The 19,103-nt window shown below is 46.2% G+C and overlaps 1 pseudogene; it reads left to right on the forward strand.

Annotated features, from left to right (window-relative positions):
* The first annotated feature begins 16,780 nt into the window (after positions 1 to 16,780).
* LOC147683189 (zinc finger BED domain-containing protein 6-like) lies at positions 16,781 to 18,070 on the forward strand (annotated as a pseudogene).
* Positions 18,071 to 19,103: the final 1,033 nt, after the last annotated feature.

Raw genomic sequence — 19,103 nt, forward strand, 5'->3', positions numbered from 1 at the left:
CATCTTGCCTGGCTGGTCCGGACCTATTCTTTACCAAACCCTCATTTCTTCCAATTGCCAATCCCCATGAGCTACTGTAATCCACGTTTAAACCTAGGGTCGCGGTGAGGCTGTCATATAGCTAATTCTTTTCTACATACTGTGTTAAGTTAGCATGAGCTTATTAAATGTTTAAACGCCTTTTTTTCCTTTCTGCTTCATTTTTGCATACAACACATAATTGTTGTTTTAGCTTTCAACCCAGAAGAGCTTCGTGATTTACTTGAGAAATAATATGTTATTGCTCTGATATCAGTTTTGCTCGGTACTCTGTCTGCACAGTGAGTGCTGAAGGCTACAAGGATAACTTGACACAGTGTTGTTGTAAGGTCTGATCTTCGCACCTCTATAGACATAACACACATGCTGCTGCCAAAATCTGGCTCTAGGCGGGTTTTATATTGTTGTGCTGCACACACACGAATACACTTGATGGTGCTTCGCATGCAGAGAGCTGGTGGAAGATGATGTGATCCTCTGCCACTGAGATTTTGAGGTAGGGGCCCGCCCTGCTAAAACCCAAATGAGACCTTCATAGATATAAAATACTATGCTAAATAGGGAGGGTGAGAATTAGGTATTGTAAATTCCTAATCATTACAGCATCTTAGTATGCTGTCACAGTTTGCTTTCTATGGACTAGTAACTATGCTGATAACTTTGTTTCTTATAATATGTTTGCTAGTGTTATATAAGATACTGCGTTTGAGAACCCTGCATTAGTAAATAAATATTTCAAATATGCGCGTGTCCTCATTTACTCCACGTTCTGGTTTGAAATGATTATATGGCGAAAGAGTGTTCATGTGTTCCACGATACCTGAGGTATTTCAAGTTCATGTTCTGGTTTGTCTAAACATTGGGAGTTTGCAATACTACCCAGTTGTGCTACAGAGTTTACTTTGTTTCTCATTTTCCTGTGCTGTCATGGATGCCATGGACATTCCGCAGCATAGTCGCATTGCGGTGCGAGATCATTTGCGGATGTACAATGTGCCTTTGGAAGGCTTGGCTGTGATCATGGTGGTGAGTGCGGATGCTGCTTACCCTTACAAACTGTTTTATTCGTGGGTGACATTTCTGGCGGTGGACGCAAATTCTAATGTGTTCCACACGTACACTCCCACGGCTGTACCTAATGAGTATACTCCGTACAGGGCACAGGAAGTTCCTATTGACGTTTGGCAGCATCAAGTTTGGTTTGGTGGCACCCTACCCCATACTTTGAATGCTCCGAGGTTAGGTCCTTTGTCCATTCCAGGCGCTAGTTGGCCTGTTTTGGCTGGATTTACTCCTCATCCTCCACACGGCAATTGTAACGTGGCTGAACTCCGACGACTACGTGTAGTTGCAATTGCCGTGATTAGAGCCTTAGTGCATTACATGGGCCGTAATCTTCTGGGTGGAGCCCCGGGGAGGCGGCGCTGGGTGGTTTGAAATCAGTCCTGTCATGGTCAATGCCGTAATGGGCAAGAAGCCCCAGGATAAGGATGATTTTCCTTTCTGGCTTGCCGAGAAATTTGACCAGCTGGAAGTTGTATTTCCTAATACAACTCCTGGTGAAAAACACCGGATTCTTACGCTTAGTTTGCTGAAAGATTTGGACCCTGAACTCGTTGACTGTGAGACCTGGGGTAAGACTTTTGCAGCGGTCTATGCTAGGTGCTACGGCACCCCGTCTATGTCCGTGCTGTCTTCGGTCCTTAAACATGTTCAAGATGATCACGGACCGGAATCTGCGGTTGAGTTGGGCATGCGCCTGTGTGGCACCTTTGATGTAGTTTGCGATCTGATCCTTGCTAATGTCAAGGGGGATGCAGTGAACTTTCAGGTTGCTAACGCGTTAGCGGCACTTCCTGAAGCCGAGAAACCCCGACAGTTAGCGAAAATTATTGTGGCGGCTTATAAGACCGTGGGTCGCAATAGTAAGGGACTTAAGCCTTTTTCTGTTAAGGAGAAAAAGCAGCCCCAGGGACAAGTTTCGGAAACGGAGGTTCAGCCCAAGTCCAAGAAACAAAATTGGCCTAAAAAACAGAAACAGGGTAAGCAACAACAACAAACCTAGGGTCTCGTCCAGCGTCTCCGTTGCCTGCGCAGTCGGAACGAGTTTATGACTTGCGCGATCGCGCGACGATTAAAGCTCCTGATCGATTTCAGGCTTCTGACCAACGCTCTCCTCGTTCCTTTCAGGACTCATCGGCTCCGACAACCGGTGGTGGAGGGGGCGGCAGGGGTCGGGGTGGCCAACAAGGATGTGACCAGCCCCGCCCGAGGAACGGTGCAGAAAAGCCGGACGGCTCTACGCCTAAGAGACCGCAGTTTGCCAAGAGGAAAGTCACAGCCTTAACACCGCATCGATATGCCACAGATAGTGAGAACGCAGCTTCGGAATCTGACGTGGGCTCTGACCTTGCTGGACAGCGCGGCGGAGATTACCATAGTGAGAGAGGCCCTGCGTCCACTACTGAAGGTGACAGCGACTGATACTTATGTTGTCATTGAAACAGCTGATACCAGAGTTGCTCCCCCTGATAGACTTTTTGAAATTGTCCTGTTAATAGAAAGTGACATACAGCGAACCATAAAAGGGGTATTTTGGGAAAATCTTTCGTCTACATATGACATTTTGCTTTCGGTGGCTGATGGCCCTCACCTTTTGTTCTGGCAGCTCCGCGAGGGGAGGAGGTGATCCTCCCCTGTTTCGCGAACACAGTCTCGAAGGAGGATGCACTGCATTTTCCAGAAGAGTGGGCTCTGGCTCTAGCGCCGGGTGTGTACCGCAATCAATGTGGTTGGGATAAATTGTCCCCGTGTCACGAGATTCCTTTACGGTCTCAGCCGCAGCCTCAACCTCAATATCCCAAAGCTTCCGTCGCGGCAATCCTTGAACAATTGGAATATCAAGGAGTAATTGAAACATGTGTGTCACCGATGAATAACCCTCTTTTTACTGTAAACAAGCCTGACGGTTCGTATCGTTTGGTGTTGAATTACCGGCATTTAAACTCGCATTGCCGTAACTGTGCAGTACAGAATACTCACGGCTCTGCTCTAGTGAATAGTCTTGTGCGTAAGCGGTTTAAAACCACGCTTGACATTTCCAATGGTTTTTATGCCCATCGATTGGATGGTCTTAGTTCCCAATGGACCTCCTTTACTTGCGGCGCTGTCAAAAAACAATTTAGTCGTTTGCCTATGGGCCATAAGAATAGTCCTGGGATTTTTACTGCTCGCATAGTCTCTCTTTTGGAGAGAATCGACCCGGATGCTTGTTCGTATGTGGATGACATTTATCTCACAGACGACGATCTTTGGGAGCATCTGTGTCAAGTAAACGGGATTATTTGTACCTTTGCAAACTTAGATTACAAATTCAACTTTGCAAAGTCGCACATTGCAGAGTACACAGTGTTGTTACTGGGCTACGAGCTCAACAATGAGGGAAAGGGATTAGCTCCTCACTTCCTGGAGAAATGCGCACAACTGAGCGCTCCGACAACACTGAAAAAATTACAATCTTTACTGGGCTTCTTGAATTTCGGGAGGACTTACATTCCGGAATATGCCCAGCGTATCAAGCCTTTGTATGCTTTGATACAACCATCATTTTCCAAATCATGCTGGCTGCCTGAGCATTCGGCTATTCTGCAGTCATTGCAAGCTGATCTGCTCGCTTCTAAATTCTTACTGACTCGTGATAATCAGACCAACCTGGTGATAAGAATTATCCCTGGGACGGTAGGTTTCACGTACCTGACTTTTAATGAAGGAGACAAAGTACCTATTGCTTACAAGTCACACTTGTACACTTCGGCTGAGTTGCTCTTTTCCACTGTGGAGAAGGTTTTGACGGCTGTGCAGATGGCAATTCTTAAGGAACGTGCCCTGTCACAGGGAAAGCGCATGTTGGTTGTTACGCCGTGTCCTGCCTTGGAGGCGGTCACGAAAGCCAGTGTACCAAATTCTAAAGCTTTGCACCCTCGGTGGATTCAATGGGCTGCGCCTTGACATCCCAGGATGTCACGTTTATTTTCGATGCCTCATCACGGTCGCAGGAGTACTTACAGTATGAATTCGTTCATCCAGCTCCTTTAGCAATGCGACCCTTGGAGGATTTCCATTGTATCATTTACACTGATGGTTCGGCGCAGGTTGCGCATGGCTCTAAACATGCCTACGTTTCCGCATTCGCCATTGTGGTTGGTGCCATGGTGAACGATGAGTTCAAGTCCAGTGTTGTGCACACGCAGACACTAGGGGACTGCACTGCACAATTAGCAGAGCTTCGTGCGCTGATGCTTGCTTTGGAGTACGCAGATCCTAGTGTGACGACACTTATCGTAAGAGATTCTTACTACTGTGTCCAGTCTTACAATGAGAACTTGTTCTTTTTGATTCAGAATGATTTTCGTGATTCCAAAGGTAGCACAATAAAACATAAAATGATCTGGGTCCGAGTGGCTGAGCTTAAAGAGCAGTTTCCACTTGTGTTTGTGATTCATACTCTCGGCCATCAGCATGTTGGAGTCCACGCTGTCGGTAACTCGCTTGCTGATGAAGCAGCGAAATCTGCGGTAACAAAATATTTAGTTGCAGCAGTTACATGGTCCAAAAGTAAAATAGATGCTGACATCTTGGCGGCAGTAGCTGCCACTGAGAAGGGAGGTAAATATCCTACGGGGTTCCCTTCGAAGTACACATAATCACTTAAGTCCCGACAAGGTTCCTTATGTGAAAATTCTTGATGTTGGGGAACGGCTGATTCCCAACTTGGATCGCAGGGCTACGTTGATTACAGCGGTGCATGAAGGTGTGGCATCTGCGCATGCGGGCGTCTCAGCCACTGTAACTCAGCTACAACAACGATTCTGGTGGCGGGGACTGTACAAACAGACGCGCGATTATGTCCTTCAATGTGACATTTGCCAACAGATTAAGCCTTCAACTGCTGCGCGTCCGCCACAGACACAGTTATACATATCTGATAAACCACTGGGTTGCGTTTATTTAGATCACTGCGGTCCTTTTTCTTCTGATACTGCGTATAAGTACATCTTAGTAGCAGTTGATTCATGCACACGCTTTGTGTGGGTCTGGCCCCATCGCAGCACTGATTCACGGACTGTCATAAGAGATTTGCGTGTCTTTGTAGGGATTTTTGCCTGTGGTACCTTCCATTCGGATCAGGGTCCGGCTTTCGCCTCTAAGGCGTATAAGGATGCTATGGCTTCATTGGGGGTCCAAGTCAAGTTTTCGTCTCCGTACAGACCTGAGGGTAATAGTGTAGTGGAACAAATTAACCGTGACTTAAAGCAATCTTTGACAGCTCGAGCTATAGGCGCTAGCAGAAACTGGTTGGCCCATCTCAATGGCGTGCAGCGTGCTCTTAACAATCTCCCTAGAAGGTCTCTGGGTGGGCGGACCCCATACGAAATGCTCTTTGGTATCAAGATGTATGTCCCTGACCTCGACGGTCTAGACTGCGTGGCTCAAGCCACGGCCTTTGACGTAGATGAATATTGCAATGTTTTACAGGATCTACAAAAGACCAGAGACAGTCTTGCAAAGGAACATTTGCCCTCCACATCGGATGATGTGTTGCAGATCCCGGTAGTTGGCTGGCTACCCAAAGTTGGAGACCTGGTTCGAGAGAAGATCGATAACAAGAAAGAATTTGGTCCTTCCTATCGAGCACCGGTCCCCGTTCTTGGAGTGAAGGGCACAAGAACAGTCATATTACCTCCACTTCCGGGTCGTAAGGAAAACAGGTTTATCTCAATTGACAATGTCAAGATACACAGGGTGCCCGATTATTCATAGCATGACACCGGCGGTCTCCTGTCCTTCGATTTTGGGAAATTCTGTTTTGGCCACTACTTCTAATGCTGAGCCAGAAGTGGCCCTCGAGATGCCTGCTGTTTCCAATCCTTTACTCAATACTTTCCCCGTTAATGACATTGATGACCTAGATTATGCCTATCCTGCTGATTTATCGATGCCTGAATTACAAACACATTTGGCCACAGAATCAAGGTTCTCATTCGACTCTACTTCAGTGACTTCGACAAAACCCTCACGTTGTGCAATTTATGCCTCTTTATTTAAGAAACATTTTTTAATTCCCCCTTGGACATATATTTGGCTTGTACTTTTTTCAGTTTACCTTTTTATGTCATTTGGTTTTGTGTTTTATTTTTTCCGTATCATCGATGGACACTATGTCGATGAGAGAACATGCATTCAGCATCTTAATGGAACATTGGCCCCCTTTTCCTCTTCACATTCTGCACACAGACTGAAAAGAGACTTGAACTTTGTTAACATCACTGCTTGGCCGGTTCTTGATGGGATTGTGTGGGATGCAGGTAAATTTCTAATTCATGGCCCCACTGAAGTGGTTTATGTCCCAAATGTACTGAGAGTGAACATGGGGGATGTGGTAAAACAAAACATACGTTCTGATGATTGGGATGTTCAGGCCGTAGAATCATTATTCTCTGATTTGAAGTATTATGCTGCCTTTAATGCTGAAGATTTATATTTAGAGTCTGCTAATTATGGTGATTTATTTTGCTTTCAACATTTTGGTAACCATTTTCTGCATAAAACAAGTTAAAGAAGGGGTACTGTAAATTACAACACAGTGGGAACATTGCCCAGCACCATTACAAGGCAGCTCCAGTACATTTTTGAAGAAGTCCACTTATTTTACCGACTTTAATCAATCAAGTCCTGAGTCCTTTTATTTTAAGATGACACAGAAGTCCATGTCCAAAGTTAGACTTACCGATACTAAATTGTTGTATTCGAAGTCCTTTCTAGAAAGGTTAGCTGTAGAGGGCTACGAGCTATGGATGGAAACCATTGACCTTAATTCGGTTTGGGGTTCTAATAGTTGGCAGGTACAAGGCACTGAGGCTTTGCACCGTGCATGTCTCATCCCAAATCATATGTTGTTTTTAAATTCTACTATATCCCAGACAACCTGCTTTGGATTGGCTACTTCAAAAAAGTTTAATACCCCTACTATTCCTGATTTGGAAGAATAGTCTGGTTGGGATAATTTCACAAAGTTCTCCATTCGAGATTTGCAAACATTATTACATAATGCATCCTTTAATGTATCCAGTTTGGATCCGAAGGGTTGGCTGATGTGGCACAGAAGCTCTGATTCTTGCCAACGTCGCTTTATGGGTTTAACAGTAGGTTTTACACAAGTCAGGCCTGAACCCCGTTTTGATCCTGACCACACTGTTACAACATACTCAGTTGGCAAATTATGTCAGAATTGGCTACAACATTCTACATTAGCTGCTGTTAAGTTACATCTATCCAAGCTGACTGATGATGTGGATCTAAATGATTTCATAAAGGGCCCTGCTAGTGGTAGATCTAAACGTTGGATTTATGCTGTTTAGAATGAAATCTGGAAACTTTCACAAATTGAGGCTGCTAAGCGCCCAAGGGCTATTGATCAAGCTAATTTGGAAAAGGTGCTTGCGGTTGTCGATAACAGTATTAACATGCTTTCTTCCCACATCTACACGTTGAATAATATTGTATTGTCTGTGGTTGATATTGTAAATGATGACGTATCTGTTTTATACCATGGTCAGAATCAATTGCGTTCTGTAATGCAATTTGCGTGGACCCTGCAGACTCTTAAGGCTGGTCGAGTGCCCTGGAATTACATGAACGTGTCCCCCCTCTTTTCCCCATTTAATTTGACTGAGAAACAGCGCATGCTTTCAATACGCGACGCATCATTTTCCATGTTACATATTGAGAGGTTGGAATCTTTACCGTTCTCTGTAGCTGAGGCCACTGATGCAACGTGGCTTATCCACGGATTAATTACATCACTGTTCGCCTTGTACAAATTTACTAATTGTATGCGATATATTGCGATAGGGCGATATGAACCATTAGGTAGCGCATTCCTCCATGAAGCGTGGTCTCTTCCATTCACATATAGGTGCCTGAAAGACAAAAAAGAAGTGAATCTTAATGGGGAAGAATGCACTGAGTCCCCTGACCATTCGTTGATATGCAGGCACATCCAGTTACATGGTTCCTGCAATCAGGAACGGCCTAATTTAGCCTGTGTTTTAAAAGGAACTCCGGTTCCCGCAATCGTTCCCACGTTCACACTACTGGCGAATGGTTGTTATTTGCTGTTGAGTAACGAAGAGTGTTTTGGTTTAATTATAGGTATCGCTTATGTGGTAACTGTATAAGAACGTGTTGTGTGTTGCAAAAATGTTCTGTATCCCCCTACGTATGGGAATTCAGATGTTTCCATCTGGCCGCGCATCCCAACCTTGAAAGTAGAGTTCCATGGTATGACTAGAATAAGAGCCCTTTTGTCTCAAAAAGAGGTGGCCCTGAGTTCGGCCCGAGAAACATTCGTCCTTCACATAGCTAACACACGCACAGAGGTGCAGGCGCTTTTAAATACTAATTTACCGTTACATTTCAGCGAGCTGGTTCATCAAATCTTTAATGCCTCCTCCACTTCCTGCGTTGCTCACTTTTTTAAATTAGTTAGCAGCGGTCTCGTGACTTCATTTGAAAAGATATTTGGAGTCATCCCTGCCTTCTTTCGTTCTATTTTTTCAAGTTTGTTCGGTGGCTTCCCTGTTCTGCTGGCATTAGCTGCAGGCGTGTTGGTGATATTTTGTTTTATTAAACATGGATGCCCGTCCTGCGTTAGGAGCCGCAGAGCCCCTCCTGTCACTGTTTCGCAACAGGATGCTTGATTACTATGGCACCCTGCCGCTTGCGACTTTGAGCACGGCATTTAGATTATCGTTTCGATTTTCCTATTTCACATGTGTCCAGCCTGTGTTTCATTGCCTAAGCTGCGATTTGGACTTGGCCCTTGCTTTGTGTCTCTGCTTGACGGTGTCTCCTGATGTCGATTTTAATCATCTGATGAGCGCCGTAGCTGCTCACGAGTTGGTTTGTTCTGGCGAAAGGATTATGGCCTTGGCAGCGATGCATGGACTAATGGGTCATTGGGACATACTCGTAGCGGCGCATGAGTTCTTGGCACAGAGCTTTCTTGAGAACCCACCGAGTTGTCCTCTGATGATGCTAGAGGATCCAGTGCTGGAGCAGCACGTATGTTCCATCCCACTACTTAATTGGATGGCTGAACTGTTTTCGGATGATGACAGTGATTTCATGTTGGAGGCTGTTGCTGCATATTTTGCATATTCAGTTCTATCATGAGATGCCATGGAGTCTTTTATTATTTCGGCACGTGTATGTTTGTATTTTTGGACAGTGCCTTTTTCTTACGTACAATTTTTTATGCATCCCAGACCTATTGACTTATATTTTCAAAGGTTGGAACAATTTTGCTTGGCCCCTATAGGCCTTCATATATGATTTTGGAGAATAGCTTAGCTCATTAATATTGAACTCTGTTTTCAGGTTATGCCCCTATTCTGGTCCTAACTTTCCATGATTTTTGACAGTGCTCGGATCATTGCGGGGTGTCATATAGCTAATTCTTTTCTACATACTGTGTTAAGTTAGCATGAGCTTATTAAATGTTTAAACGCCTTTTTTTCCTTTCTGCTTCATTTTTGCACACGACACATAATTGTTGTTTTAGCTTTCAACCCAGAAGAGCTTCGTGATTTACTTGAGAAATAATATGTTATTGCTCTGAAATCAGTTTTGCTTGGTACTCTGTCTGCACAGTGAGTGCTGAAGGCTACAAGGATCACTTGACACAGTGTTGTTTTAAGGTCTGATCTTCGCACCTCTATAGACATAACACACATGCTGCTGCAAAAATCTGGCTCTAGGCGGGTTTTATATTGTTGTGCTGCACACACACGTATACACTTGATGGAGCTTCGCATGCAGAGAGCTGGTGGAAGATGATGTGATCCTCTGCCACTGAGATTTTGAGGTATGGGCCCGCCCTGCTAAAACCCAAATGAGACCTTCATAGATACAAAATACTATGCTAAATAGGGAGGGTGAGAATTAGGTATTGTAAATTCCTATTCACTACAGCATCTTAGTATGCTGTCACCGTTTGCTTTCTATGGACTCGTAACTATGCTGATAACTTTGTTTCTTATAATATGTTTGCTAGTGTTATATAAGATACTGCGTTTGAGAACCCTGCATTAGTAAATAAATATTTCAAATATGCACGTGTCCTCATTTACTCAACGTTCTGGTTTGAAATGATTATATGGCGAAAGAGTGTTCATGTGTTCCACGATACCTGAGGTATTTCAAGTTCATGTTCTGGTTTGTCTAAACATTGGGAGTTTGTTATAACCAATGAGACACTGTAGCTAGCTCGGTAAGGGGATTTTGGGTACTGAGGTGAGTTTTGGGACATCCTAATTCAACAAGGTTCCAGGTCTCTATGCACAGTTCTGTAGGAGAATGGAATTCCCGCTACAAGGCTAGAAGAACCCATTTCCCTAGGTGCCCCTAATGATGACGAAATATCTGGGGTGGTTTGCCGGCTAGTTGACAAACTAGAAGTTTTATCTAGGGATTGAATTGATTGTAAAATTTTGAGCTCATCTGCCATGCTTTGCTTTATTAAGTTTAACTTGGTCATTAAAGGGGAGAACCTCCAGCATGGAGCTCAGAATAGATCTGAAAACCTCCAATGTGGGATATTCTATCATAGATGACTCTACTGTCGGTGGTACCCCTGACTCGGATAAAAGCTTTAACGCTAGATTGGGTTTTTTCTTTTTGGCTTGACTGCCTATTGCTTTGCATTTTCTTTTCAGGCTGCCGGTGGAGCGACAAGCCTCCCCCAATTGTTGAGGTGGAAATAGGGCCCTGAACTGCCCATCATACCTTTACCAACACACACATGACCTTACCTCCTCCTACCCGAGGCGCCCCAATTGCACCCAACTTCCACCGTCCAAACTATTCACCTGCCCCCAACGCAGGAGCACAGCATATTCCCGGTGCCGCCACACTCCTCTCTGGCACCTCCCCGTCACCCAGCATTTCCCCCTTTCATCACTCCCTCACTCAACAGACGGCGCCGCCGCACCTCAACTTAAACTCATCTAACCTCCCTACCCCTAACCCTCCCTCCCCTAACCTCCTTTCAGCTATCCCCCTTTCCCCAAACCTCACTACCAAGGCCCACTCTCTTGGCAATCCCTTACAGGACACCTCCCCTAACCTCCTTTCAGCTATCCCCGTTCCCCGAACCTCTCTCCCATGTGCCACTATCCTGGCAATCCCTTACAGGACACTGGGAAATCTCCCAACCCCCTTTTCGCAACCTCAAACCCATTGCCATCTCTTCTGACTCTCCTCTACTTCACAGTGGTATTTCTCACAACCTCCCTTCTCCCAACCTCCTTCCCACTGCACGCTCTCCTTGCACTCCCGCTCATCGCAAAGAGACCTCCCCTCCTGCTGTACTCACCCCTCATCCAGCCCGACTCTCCCCCCTGCCCTCCCACTGTCCAAACCTCTTCCTACCCTCCACGTTATACATAATCCTCACTTAGAACCCGCTGCTAAACTCAAGGAAATAAACCAAGTACTTCTATCTCTCAAAATTGTCATTCCAAAACTCATTGAGTCAACCGAAGAGCTGGCACTTGATCTCTCCTCCAACAAGAGCTCTCAGGAGACCCTGCATAGGTCTCTGTTGAAACCCCCAGTCCAGAACTGGACTACCAACCCCCTTCCTAACCCCTCTGCTAGAACCTCCAGGACCATGAACCCTCTCTCAGTACCAGATATTCCCTCAGGCCAGAACTGGAACACCACCCCCTTACCGAATACCCTATCTAGACACTCCAGGTCCTTAAATCCTCTTTCTGAGCCAGATATCATCTCCCTCCTCAGATCATACACCTCACCTCACTCACTCACCTCGATCCCCTCTAGATCAGCACAAGCAGCTCCTCTCTCTACCCCCTACCCGATCCTTCCTATGGAATTCGTCTTGGAACCCATCCAAAGCATCACATCCAACCCTTACAGAGCTTGCAGACTCAACACCAATGCCCTTAACACTAATAATCTCAAGCAGATCCCCTTCATACACCCACCGCTCACTGACAGCCTGCACAAACCACACCTGAACTGCATGTTACTTAACTGCAGATCAGCGGTTAAACATGCTGCAGACCTTGCAGATCATATCCTTGCCCATGAACTGGACCTCCTTGTCCTCACAGAAACCTGGCTCAACGACTCCTCTGGGCCTATCTTTGACATACTAGTCCCTCCCAGCCACAATATTATCAGACTTGACCGCGTCAAGAAATTGGTGGGGGCATAGCCTGCATCTTCCGCAACTCTCTCATAGCCAAACAATTCTCCTCAGCTAATCTCTCCTCCTGTGAATATTTAGGAATAGACATCACTAGTGCAAGCAGACCCCTATGCTCCCTGCACATCTTCTACCACATCCCTGGTGATAACCTCCCTCTAATTGAACAAACTATGGAAACCATCTCCTCCAACCTGGGCCGCCACTGCCCACAGATCTTCCTTGGTGACTTCAACCTTAACTGGAATGACTAAGCATGGGCGGAAAATCCATTCTGCTTGCGGATTTTGCGGATTTTCGGTAAATTCGCAGTCCGCGAACTCTCGCGAATTGACCAGAAATCCGCAAATTCGCACGCAGCGGATTTTCTTGATTTTTTTTTCTTGGTGATACAATATTGCGGCGTTCACTTACCGTCATTCAGCGTTTTGCCGAGTTGTTTTTCGCGATATTTGCGAGTGCTGCGCCATTTTGGATCTTGCTGCGGGATCCCGCGGGAGTTTGGCGACCGCGATTACGTAATCGCGGCTTGCCACCTTGCACAGCACGCATCGCGAGAGTTCGCAATTGCGAACACGTAGATGCGGCGGGCAGCAAAAATCTTGCACTCGCGAAATGCAGAATTTGAAATTCTGCACAAGAAATCCACCAGCAAGCGGCATAAACCTTCTGAAAATTATGATTTTTATCAGAATAACTCCTCAGGTTGACATTTGCCTGCACTTTTTTTTGCAAGGAGTCCATTTTTGGGGGGGGGGGGGAGGAAGGAAGTGCCCCACAGTCTCCAACTTCCTGTTCCTGTCCAGCAGGCTCCTCCCAGTGCTTTCTTCATGTGCTGGTCACTTTCATTCGGATTCTTGACCTGGAAGGATTACTTTTTGTGGATGCTGCTGGATATTTGGATTTGAGGCCTTTTGACTTTCTTTGGATCACTTTTGGATTAGAAATTTCACAAGTAAGTTTGTTTGGGGCATTACAGTTGCTGCAACTACAATTTTGGAATTTTTGATTTTTGGGCTGTTGTTGGGGCCTTTTGACCAGGGGTAGTGAGTGGTGCATGGGCCCAGTCTTTCTGTGGGGTGTCTTGAATTTAAACATCATGGAGGGCATGGATGGCATGGGATTGTACTGATTTTTCTGTGTTTTTCGATTTTTGGGCTGTTGTTGTGGCCTTTTGACCAGGGGTAGTGAGTGCTGCATGGGCCTAGTCTTTCTGTGGGGTGTCTTGAATTTAAACATCATGGAGGGCATGGATGGCATGGGATTGTGCTGATTTTTCTGTGTTTTTCGATTTTTGGGCTGTTGTTGTGGCCTTTTGACCAGGGGTAGTGAGTGGTGCATGGGCCTAGTCTTTCTGTGGGTTGTCTTGAATTTAAACATCATGGAGGGCATGGATGGCATGGGATTGTGCTGATTTTTCTGTGTTTTTCGATTTTTGGGCTGTTGTTGGGGCCTTTTGACCAGGGGTACTGAGTGGTGCATGGGCCTAGTCTTTCTGTGGGGTGTCTTGAATTTAAACATCATGGAGGGCATGGATGGCATGGGATTGTGCTGATTTTTCTGTGTTTTTCGATTTTTTGGGGTGTTCATGGGGACAGGCCATATGGGTGGGGGCCATTTTGAGTGCTGGTACAGGCAGGCCCTGGCCATGTGCTGGGAGGCAAAGGGCCATTTTGAATGCAGGCAGTGTTCTTAGGCCTGCAACCATTTTGCCTAGCTTTCAACCATTATGCCCAGGGGTAGTGAGTGGTGCATGGGCCTAGTCTTTCTGTGGGGTGTCTTGAATTTAAACATCATGGAGGGCATGGATGGCATGGGATTGTGCTGATTTTTCTGTGTTTTTCGATTTTTGGGCTGTTGTTGTGGCCTTTTGACCAGGGGTACTGAGTGGTGCATGGGCCTAGTCTTTCTGTGGGGTGTCTTGAATTTAAACATCATGGAGGGCTTGGATGGCATGGGATTGTGCTGATTTTTATTTGGTTTTCGAGTTTTTGGGGTGTATAACTGAACTGATGTTCCTCTGTCTTCCATTGCTTTTAGGTGCACAAGACTCAAGAGAACCACCAGTGCCAGGAAGAAGTCCTGCAGCGATGTGTGTGTGCAGCATAACGTCACGCGACGTCACGTCTGGCCACAGACAACTCTGCAACTCGTGCAACTGCGGCCTACTGTTCTGACCTCTGAAGAAGATGGCCCCAAAAAAAGTTCCCTGTAGCTCCTCTAGCAAGAAAGTTGCCAGTAAGGAGCAGAAGAAGCAAGTTACCAAGGAGACTGGTGTGCCGCCCGCCACATTTTTTGGGAGTAAAAAAAAAAGTATGCCTGCAGCAGCAGCGGGATCTGCTGGGGACCAATCTGGGAGCAGCACCCCCGCTCCATTGGGCTCAGTGCCACCACCACCACGCCAACTTAAGTCCAAGCCCTTGAGTGCTTTAGAGGCCGCCAGTCTACTTTTGTTCAATCACCTTCGACCAGTGATGCTGGCTCATCGCAAGAAAGTAGCAGCAATGTCCCTCAATCAACACAGGTTGTTGTAACTCATCTGACGAGTGTTGAACAACCACAGCCGCAACAACAACCACATGTGCAAGTACAAGCCCAAGTACATGTGGAAGGAGAGGCAGCGCAAGGAGATGCGCAAGCAGAGGTGCTTGGAGGGTCACAAGTGCCCACAATAGTTGTTCCTCCCGAAGTAGGGGCACATCAGGAAATCGACAATCAAGCCGAGGTATCATTTGATGAAGCCACTCCTCCTGATGATCATTCATTGTCTTCCACATCACTAGCAAGGAAAAGATCAAGGGTGGTGTCTACATCTTCTTCAAGCCCACCTCCTTCTGATGATACGGATCTAAATTGGGAACCATCACTGCCGTCTGAGAGTGAGGCACACCATGATCTGACAAAGGTAGTTAAGCGTAAAAGGAAGGTTGTCGAAAGTCTCATAGTTATGGAGTGTGATGAGGCTCAACAAGAAGTGGCGGATACTCCTGCTGATGAAGACTCTCACGACGACGACGCAGTCATCATAGGTTTCACTCCAGCCTCAGCGGGCATGCAGCAAACAGACATTTTGACCCTAGCCCGAGAAGCTGCTGAGCGTGATGATGATGTTGTCGACGAGGAGGCAATGGAAACACCACAATCATTGGAGTTACCTAGTACACCAACACCTACCGCTTCCATATTTCTTCCTTGCCAGAAGGGACCTCCATCCACCTCGACCTCAATTAGTGGTGGTGAAAGTGCACAACGTAGTAAAGTTCGGCAATCCACATCCTCCACTTCATCTGGCATTAGCAGCATGACCACCACCAGTATCGCCGCCTCCTCCGGCCCCCACAGACATTTCAAGTCCGCAGTTTGGGACTTCTTTAGTGTTTGCCCAAAAAAGGAAAACTTCGCCATTTGTAGCATTTGTAAGCATGCAGTTAGTCGTGGTAAGTTTGGTACCAACTATGGTACCGGAGGCCAGAGAGGTCATCTTAAGAGACAGCACGCTGTCTAATGGTTTGCGCACCTAAAGGAGATCAAGGAAGCCCAAATTGCAAGTCAAGAAAATGTTGATGTTTCATCTGATGATGACGAGGAGGAAGAAGTGTCAAACACTTCACTTACACCCAGTACCCCTGTCAGCAGCACACCCCCTGTGAGCCACACTAAGAGTGTGGGAGAGAGTGAGACATCATTGCGAAAAAGTTCATCAGCGAGCGTAACTGGGTCGAAGAAGTCAGCATCATCATCATCCCGTAAAAGCATGGTCCAGGCCAACATTAGAACCATGTTGTTTTCAGACACGCCATATGATCACAACCACCCACTGACGCGTCTGTATAACACTAAGCTGGCTAAAATGCTAGCACTGGACCTTCTCCCTTTTTCTTTTGCAGAAGGGGTTGGTTTTCTAGAATTAGTGGCAGCGCTCTGCCCTAAATGGAAGGCTCCTAGCCGGTTCTATTTTGCCAGAGTTGCGGTTCCAGCATTAAATGAAGATGTGCTGGAGGTGATTGGGGCAGCTTTGCAGAAGAGTGCTGTTCACACTATACATCTGACAACAGACATGTGGACCAGAGGTGCAGGCGCTGATTACATGTGCATCGCTGCACACTGGGTCTCTTTTTCAGGGGTTAAAGCAAAGCTAAACGCAGGTGTTGACCCGGACCAGGTTTTTAAAGCTGCTCGGAAACATGCAACACTAGCCATGTTTGGCTTGGAGAAACGTCATACAGCAGAAAACATTTTGAATGAGTTTAACACAAATGTCTTTCACTGGCTGTCCCCAAAAAAATGCCAGATTGGTTATGTTTCCACAGATAATGGCGCCAATGTAGTTAAGGCCATGGATCTGGGTCACTATTTCAGAGTGCCGTGTTTGGCGCACTGTATAAACCTGGTTGTTAAAAAATTCTTGAGTGATGAAGACAGTCCAGAGTGCGAGTTAGTGGCACCTGTCGAAGAATGTGCAACCATTTCAGCCATTCTTTTAAGGCCCTGAAGCATCTGAGGAGCCTGCTACATGAACGGTGAATGCCAGGGAAAGCACCCATCCAGGAGGTGCTAACACGTTGGAACTCAACCTTCTACATGCTTGAGCGTCTGTATGAGCAGTATACGGTACTCGATCACTATTTCTTAACACTGGGTAGAGCTCAGAAGGACCTGAGGCTAGATGCGGCGCAATGGAACCTAGTTAAAAGCCTGACAGACATGCTTCGTCCTTTTGAGGTCTTCACGCGTGCAGTCAGCAAGGAGGACTGTAAATTGGGAAAAGCTATCCCATTGTTGTGCATGCTGGAGCACCAACTGAAGGCGGTGTCTTCTATGTTTCAAAAAGATTAAAAAAAGCAAGACGCTTTTGTTTTGGCGGAGAAATTATTAGAGCGCCTACTTGGCGATGAACGTCTTAAAATGATCCACTCAGAACAGCATTACATTTGTTCTACTATTCTGGATCCACGCTACAAAAAGGCGCTGGCAGGCCGAGCATTCTTTTCTTTTGATGATGAAGATGTTACAAAGTACAAACATTGGCTAGCCTTGTCAGCCATGAGGTTTGAAAGAGAACGGCAGCAAATTGCAGGAAAAGGCAGTACATCAGCATCAGCAGGCCATCCCCAGTCAAAAGAATCCACTTCTGCTCCTGTGGCTGAGGCACAAGTGACCTCTCAGCCGTTAAAGACACCGGCAACCGGATCATCTGTACCAGACACAACAGTAACATTGGGTGAAGAAGAGGATTGGCTAACTTGGCTTGGGTTTGGTTCTCAAAAGGTCCCAGCAAAAAGTAAGCAAAGTGGAGGAACCTTGGAGAACCTTGAGTCGATGGTGCAGGACTATCTGAATGACTCAACAGAGGTCTATGTTAATTCTGACCCATTGGCGTATTGGCATGGGAAAAAAGAATTGTGGGCACAGCTCTCCAACCTGGCTATAAACTACTTGTCTTGCCCACTCGCAAGCGTGTCTTCTGAATGTGTTTTCAGTGCTGCTGGTGGCATTGTAACTTCCAAACGGACCCACCTCTCGCCCAAAAATGTGGAGAGGTTAACAATGATCAAGATGAATCAGCATCTCATACCGCCAGATTACAAAGTACGCGAACACACGCCAGATGAAGACTAGGAGGACAGCAACTTAGATGAGGGAATTTCTTCTCTGTTAGGTGACACTGACCTACTCCTGCCTGAATTCGCAGAGTATGAGGACGAACTCTTATTATTATTCCCTGACACCGAGCCCTGAAAATGAGCCAATGAATCAATAACTTTCTTTTTCGTCCTTATTCACTTTTATTCCTGTGTGTCTGTCTTTCTTTGTTTTGCACAGTTAATATAATAAAAACTTTAATCCCCTAACCACAAAAACAAGCCCATCAGCAGAACTGTCTTCACTTGTTTGCTTATTGATTTGAAGGTGCCGCAGTCTGCATTCCTCAGGTTCACAAGTTCACAAGAACATGCTCCTCTATCCTCCTCCTCCAGACTCCTATTTCCCTCAAAGCAGAGGGCTGGATTACGCCCAATGAAGAAAGACTCTGCACTTGTGGGGGTGTTCTACTTCTTTGCGGGTAAGTTGGCGGGTCTTGGGGCATTGCTGGGAAGCTCTAATACCGGATAAAAGTGGTTTGGACCAAATCGGAGGCAAATTTTTTTTAGCGTTTTTGCTGACTTGCTTGCCTTTGAGGTGCTCTTTGGGGCGTTTTGGGTGTTTGTGGGTGGGTTTCGGGGTCTGGGAGCACTGCTGCGACAGTCTAATTTTGATTGCATTTGCTTTTCAGGAAATCCGTGGTGGAAAACGGGAGTTATGACCAAGCTGCACAGTGCGTTTGGACCGAAGGCCGATAAATATTGCAAGTATGAGATTTTCCTTTTTGGCTGTTTGGGGGTGTTGTGCTTTTTTGCGGGTGGGTTGGCGGGTCTTGGGGCATTGCTGGGAAGGTCTAATACCGGATAGAAGTGGTTTGGACAAAATCCATGAGGAAAAACTTTTTGCTATTTCTGACATTTCGCTCAATGTAGCGTTTTCAGGGGCCTGTTTGGGGGGCTTCCTGGTGTTTGTGGGTGGGTTTCGGGGTCTGGGAGCACTGCTGGCTATTGATACTTTTGATTGCAAGAGGTTTGAAGCAAATCCATGATGGCAGAGGGGAGTTAGGGCCTAGCTGCAGAGCGCGCGCGGAGTGATTCTGGAAATTGCCATGAAAATGACTGTCCCCATTTTTGTACTTTTGCTTTTTGGCTGTTTGGGGGTCTTCTACTAGTTTTCGCCTGGGTTGACG

The sequence above is a fragment of the Lissotriton vulgaris genome, chromosome 11 (assembly GCF_964263255.1).
Source record: "Lissotriton vulgaris chromosome 11, aLisVul1.2, whole genome shotgun sequence".
Taxonomy (NCBI): Eukaryota; Metazoa; Chordata; class Amphibia; order Caudata; family Salamandridae; genus Lissotriton; species Lissotriton vulgaris.